The sequence below is a fragment of the Chenopodium quinoa genome, unplaced genomic scaffold, assembly GCF_001683475.1.
Source record: "Chenopodium quinoa cultivar QQ74 unplaced genomic scaffold, ASM168347v1, whole genome shotgun sequence".
Lineage (NCBI taxonomy): Eukaryota > Viridiplantae > Streptophyta > Magnoliopsida > Caryophyllales > Amaranthaceae > Chenopodium > Chenopodium quinoa.
Genome location: NW_018744502.1, coordinates 6,083,346 through 6,090,216, shown reverse-complemented (window position 1 = coordinate 6,090,216; position 6,871 = coordinate 6,083,346). Strand labels below are relative to the sequence as shown.

The window sequence follows — 6,871 nt, the reverse complement described above, 5'->3', positions numbered from 1 at the left end:
TTATTAATTGGGCTTAATTAATAAATAAAATGAAATAAATTAAAAGGTCTTTGGCTAGAAATGAGGGTTGGACTATGCTTTGATTAAATACTTGAACTGATCTGTTGACTGATTTGTATGCTGTGTTGGATTACATATGGATTTTAAGCACTCCTGAGATTAAATACTCGACTCGGCCGATAATGGCGGTGAAAGGTTGTTCATCATCGGGTTTGGTTTTGGGGAGACATTTTTAGATGTCTACAGGTCTACAATTGTACAAGTTGAAGGAGAGGTTACCTCCATGTTCATATAATGGAAAAGACGATCTTCAATACATGCTATAGAAAACTACACTATCGCTTGACTACTAAGCCAAAGGAAAACTAAGAAAGCTAAGAAGAAAGCTTAAATGAAATGAAATGCTTGTTGTTGATTGAGTTGTTGATGTCCTTCATACGGTTCCCTTGCCTCTATATATAGACAAATTGGAGTGGTTATGGCTGACTCCAATAACTGTTTTGCAGTTATTCTTCCTGGCATCAACTTTCTTTGAAAATCGAATTACCCTATTTTGCCTCCAAACCGCTCCTTTCTTCATATTGGGCCTTTGATTAAATCCAACCCACCTTTAATTGCTACCATCGACTGACCCAAGGCCTTTCACTGACTCTAAAGTTCATTTACCTCGGTCAATTGGGTCAAATTTAGAAAAAGTCAAAAATTTAATTTTTGGGTGTAACAATATTCCATTCTATCAATTTCGTTGCTATGATAATTAAAATGATTAATGAAAAATAGGTTGTAGCATGACACATAACTAGCTACTAGCTAGTGGGCGGAGCTTAAGTTTATCAACCTCAAAGCATATAGAGATAGAACAAGGCTTTGGCCCACACACTTTTTTTTTTTCTTCTTCTTTTTTACAACGGTCCAAAAAAGAGGCTAGCTCTCAACGGCTCATGACTACAAGACGAAAATTTAACTTTCTTAGCCAAACTAATATAAGAACTAAAATGGAAATTAGGGTTGCAAATGCTATGAACTTCATGATGGTGCAAATAAGGGGACTTGGGGGGGATCTATCACTGATACTAGTCATAGGGTGTTCCAAACTTGTTCCTTTGCGTTTCTTGATCCTGCAAAAAAAAAACCTGGAATACCTTTTACCTTTCTTGTTCTTCACCCCAGTGGCAGATCCAAGATTTCTAATGAGGGGTAGCATTGAACAAAAAATTAAAAAAAAAAAAAGTAGAAACGAGTTATTATATACGTATACACTATCGTTAAATAATTAGGCTTTAAATTTTTAACATTTATTTTGGTGGATAAATTTTTATTTTACAAATATGGAATAATTTATATTCTAGTTGTCAATATGGCTATATGTTCGATACTTTTGTATGTACTCCACATCTATTATTCATAAGGTTAAAAAACTATATGGTAATTTATACTAGTAAACTATAAATAAAAAGAAATAATATATAAAGCTATGAAATTTTTTTATTTAGCATAAATTTTCTTAATTGCTTTACTCATAAAACTAAGTAGTAAATATATTACTTACCAAATATGTGCATTCAAAAAAGTGCAATTAAAATGGGAAGAATTTCATCTAATGAAGGGGTCTTTAAAAGTAATAAGCTACTCATTTTATGATTTTTTTTTTATAATTTAAAATGAGATCCTTTAGAAAAAAAAAATTGGATGAATACAAAATTAATAATGCACACATTGACGCATACAACTAAGCCAAAAAAAGGTCAAAAGAAGAAAGGAAAAAAAAAAACATAACTTAAGAGAGCGGTTATTTTATACATAACCGGTCTCTTTAGGTTTACAAGGGAAGCAGCACAAGTTAGGTAGGACTTTACTATGGCAGCATCAAAGATACCTGTTATTTATAAAAACAGGTCTCTTTGATCAACAATTTATTTATTTATTTATTTATTTTTTAATTTTTTTTTCCAGGGGTATGGGGTAGCACGTGCTACCCCTTGTTACTTTGTAGGTCTGCCATTGCTTCACCCTTGACCTGATTGGCCTTTCATGCTTCTTCAGTGTGACAGAGAACGTAAAGGTAGAGTGTGATGAAAATGACTGTGCCTATTCAAGTTCAAAAATCATGAGGTCTTCCTCATTAGAACCTACAAATTCCACATCAGCAATATCAGTGGTAGTTAAATCTCTCGCAGGAACCTCGCTCACGCCCCTCCTCGATACTTGAACCTTCATTGCTGCTAGAAGTTAGGCTAGTAGATACATGATCATCTAACTTCTCAACGGCGGTGCCTAGAGGTCGCTTGGCCTTTTTCTTTTGGCTCTTCTTGACGCGATCCCTCTTTTCGGCCCTACCATCATAATGGGCATGAGCAAGGTTTCAGAAACTTTGGAGTCCTTTCCTTGTGTGAATCGAGATGCCCGTCATGAGTGGTCTTTTCTTTCACCCGTACAATTATCCATGAAGCAGCAGAATGTTTGAAGAAACTCAAGATTTTCCCTTAGCTCAGGTCTAAATAAGGCACGTCTGAAATCTTAAGGGGCTGATTACCTCTCGAACTGTTAAGGAAAATATGGATTTCCCTTGATCTTGTCCTTAGCTTGCCATCTCGAACTGAAATCTTGTTTGGGGAGCTGGTAGCCTTATCGTCCCCTTTTTCCAAAGGAGGAAAGACAGTTTTTGCAGGGATAAGGTTCTCTACCACCATCTCACTAGCAGCGTCCATGTTGGGTAATTCCATGACATCACTCTGAACAAGTGAACATCATTCCTAAACAACCTGTTAGATTCTAGGCTGATAGCAGACTTGTTGATCTTCCCCTTTTTGTTGAAGAAGACATGTGACAGATCGGAGTCTTTAGTGCCTCTCTTGCCCGTGAGCTTGCTAGCTTTACTTCTTAGGCCCTCCATCTTCTCCAATTCACGGCAGATGTCCTGGTTGTTACACTAGTAGAAAAAGTCTCTTTTACCGTTCTACATTTGCTTCGGCGAGTTAGAAAACCGTAGCATTTTTAATAAAATACTACGGTTCAATTGCTTAACCTTAACGTTTGTTTAGTAAATAATTTTTTTTTTTTTAAAAAAAAAAAAAAAAAACGCCTCACCCTCTTTTCTTCCCTCTCTCTCTTATGTTACGGTATTCTAGAACACATACTCTCTCTCTCCCCCTTTCTTCTCAGATCTGGCTTCAAGGGAAATCAAGAAATGAAAGTGTTTCTTCCTAAGATCTTGAAAGGGTTTGGTTCTCTTCTCTCTTTTCTAATTAATCTTGTAATTTAAGTTCGATCTTCGCTTTCATCGATTTTTTCTTCAATCTTTCATCTCGATTAGACAGAGCTCAAAATTTGATCTGAAATTAAGGCAAAAACTGCAAAAAAATTATATGAAATTTGATCGAGTTTGGGTACGATTGGTGTTGATGTTGCAGTTGTGGGTTTGGATGCAAAGATCTGAATTTTTTCTTCGCTTTGTCATTGTTCTGATTGGATTATCATTGTTTCTTGTGATTTAAGCTCTAATTTTAACAGTTTTAGGGTTATTAGGTTTGAATATTATTATTACAGTGTTTTAAGCTATAATTTTAATGAAATTTTTGAATTTTGCTGCTATCTTTGGGTTACTTTTTGCTCTGGTATCTAGTGTTTTGTGAGGTTTTTGCTCTGCTTGAATGGTTTCTTTCAATCTTTTATTATTTTGCATTTGTTGATCCAAATATCTAATCTTTTGAATTTTGCCACTAATTTAGGTATATTTTCTAAGTTTTTTTTATAGAAAATTTTGTCTAATTGTTTCTGTTTGGAATTTTTATCAGAAAAGAGAAGCCATACAAAGTTGATAAAGATGGAAATAGAGGGGTACTGGTACAATACAACAACTTTTCTAAAGCATATCTGAGTATGTAACTTTATTCCTATCATTTGATAATTTATTGAGTTTTGTTTTTCTTTTATAGATATATATTGTGTGAAATGGCTTTTTTGTTTCTTTCAATCTTTTAATGTCGGATTTTTCCCAATTGATCTGTGTTGTCATGTCCAGAGCTTAGTGGATTAATAATTTGTTTGAATTTTGTGCGAGTTTTTGTTATTTCCATATACGGTTTATTGTGGATATCATTTCAATTCATATATATTTGTAGTAATTTGATCATAACTCTAAGTATTGGAGGTGATGGCTTTAATGGTTGCTAAAATGTTATATTATGTATTGAATTTTAGAACTTGCGTATCTCTGATATGTGCATGTACATTTTTGTGGCATTTGGAACTTCGCTTGATAGAAATAGTTGTTGTAGACTGCTTTGCTAGTTTGGACATCATAAGGAGACACCATTCCCGTTGACATCATAGGGATATTATAATTATGCTCTTTTAGTTCATCCCTTTTTGTGCAGTATGTAGGTTGTCAGGAAAGTCATAAAATTATTAAAATGACTTATGCTATTGCATTATTGTCACGATTCTCTCATATCTGTTGCTGCATTATTATGTCTAGACAATAAGATTTTAACAAGCTGGTTTTGGACAGTTCAGAGTATCCTTACCAAGATGTTGCAGAGCTACTGTCAAATATGGTATCCAGCCACATTTTGAGTCACAGCTGAAGTTGCTTTTGCCTTATATTGTTTCTACCTCAATGCAAAAAAGTCAATTTTGATGGTATAGGTAAGGTACTTATTGCACATCCTAGTAGATTTATTATGCCTTCTTCATCACTGTCTTACAGCATGGACCGTGTATATTATATTTTCTTAGATGCTACTCGTCACTAATCAATACTTTGAGTCTTACCTCTGACAACAACCCACTTAAACATAAAATGACTTCCAACCCTATCCTTTTGGTAATAAAGCTGTGATTTTGTTGTTGGCTTGCTTAAATGAGTCATACTCCCAGAGTTTACCTGCTCTTGGTTGAATATCTTCATTCGTGATAGAAACAATGATTAGACAGGATAGTGGGGAGACTATTGTGTTGATCTTTGTCATCTTGCTTTAGAACATGAATAAATATTGATCATGCTGACACTGAAAATACATATATTTTCCAGTTATGAGACTTATAACTCTTCACAAGTTGGCCAAATTCTATTGAAGCATGTTATTTAGCTTGGTGGCCATTCCTTATGCTCTAATCTACCCACTCCTCTCCTTTATCTTTCTTTTGAATCATATATTAATTTGTTAGTTTATGATAGTAAGATATCTTAATGCAAGGGGTCAGTCCCCTTTTGTTGTTTTCTCATCTTCTCTAATAGAAGTAAAAATATCAGCTAGTTCTATACTTTTGCTAATATTGTTAATCTAACTGCCAAGATTGATGTTGATCATAGCTTCAGCATTTGATGAAATCCCCTAGTTTTATCTTATTGCTGACATATTTTTCTTGAAAGAATGTTTTGTGTTTTCCAGACTAGTCAAAGATGACCAGCATGTATCATTCTGAACAACAACCGCAAAGGTTATTTAATATTTCTCCCCTCTTGTTGCATCAGATTGTAGTATGAAAAATGGCTTTGTGCTTGTGACTTCCCTTTATTATTACTAATGATCTTAAATCCCTTTCAGTGTATCAATGGCTTTGTGCTTGTGTCTTGTGTCGCCATCACAGTCTCGTTCTTTTTCAACTTTGTGTTTATCTATGATTCTTTTTGGACTTGAAAGTTTCATTTTTATGAACTTTCAATTATTTTGTTTTGTTGTTATCTTTTGAGTTCTGATTCTCTATTTTTATAGATTTGGTTATATAGGACATATGTGCTTGTTACTTGAGTTGTTCGTTCAGACGATGCTGCTCAGATTATGCCAGTGCAACTGCTGTCCCATATATATGTTGATGCTGCTATTTTCGATAGTCATTGCTGCTGTTGAAGGCTTGTAGGAGTTGTAGCTGATGTTTTCTTTTGTTGCATAGGGCTGTCAGCCTAATTTTAGACTTCTTTTTCTTTGTAGTAAATTACAATTTATAATTAATACAAATTCTATTAGAATAGTTTGTTTTATGTACTACGTATATATTATACTATCTGCATTAATTAAGTTACAGAATGCAAATAACTTTTTTTTAAAAAAAAATTTGGCCTAAACCGTAGCAAATAACTTCGGTTCAAGCAAAAAACCGTAGCAAATAGTAAGAAAAGGCTACGGTTTTTTTGAAAAAACCGTAGCAAATAGTTTTCCTTTTTCGCTACGCCCACTAGTTTTACGGTTCAAAACCGTAGCAAATACCCCTAAAAAAACCGTAGCAAATGTCATTTTTTCTACTAGTTAGGCTCATCCTTGACTGCTTTGCAAAGGTCTTCAAAAGCCTCTTCAAGTTGGAAAAGCTTGATTTCGGCTAAAGCCTTTGCTAAAGCCTTTTTGTAGAGGCCTTTAGTGTTGTTATCATCAAGCATAATGACTACCGAGTAGAGCTCCTTAGTTTTTCATAATCCCGAACCTTTAAGGAACAAGCTGCGAGGTTCAAGTCAAGGGATATGGCAAGAGTCCTTAGAAAAACACAATCATCTTCATTTCTTGGGAGTCCAAAACACAGGAGTTTTAGTCCTCTATCATACTTAGCTCCAGCAAGAACGATTTCACCTTTCTTGAAGTGAACATTGCCCTCTCTTACAATATCTTTGCTTGATTGAGGATATTCTTGGGGCAATATTTTTAGCAAAGTTGACGATGCTTTCTTCAAAATCATCGTTCAAGTGAGTATGCATAAGGGTGCTAAGTAGTTTTCAGCAGTCCATAACGAACTTCTAAAAGCGAAAGTGGAGTTGACTAACATGCAAACACAAAGAAATACACACAAATACTACCAAGAAGACACAAAGCCTCGAAGGGACTACAACAATGGTCAAACAATAGGCGGCGAGCGAGGTTGCAACAACCAAGACACTGCC

The 6,871-nt window shown here is 34.6% G+C and overlaps 1 long non-coding RNA gene across 1 annotated transcript; it reads left to right on the top strand.

Annotated features, from left to right (window-relative positions):
- Positions 1 to 2,371: 2,371 nt before the first annotated feature.
- Positions 2,372 to 5,987, top strand: LOC110698067. Its single transcript, XR_002506651.1, has 3 exons — positions 2,372 to 3,219; positions 3,795 to 3,877; positions 4,511 to 5,987. It is a non-coding gene; the product is annotated as an uncharacterized LOC110698067 (long non-coding RNA).
- Positions 5,988 to 6,871: the final 884 nt, after the last annotated feature.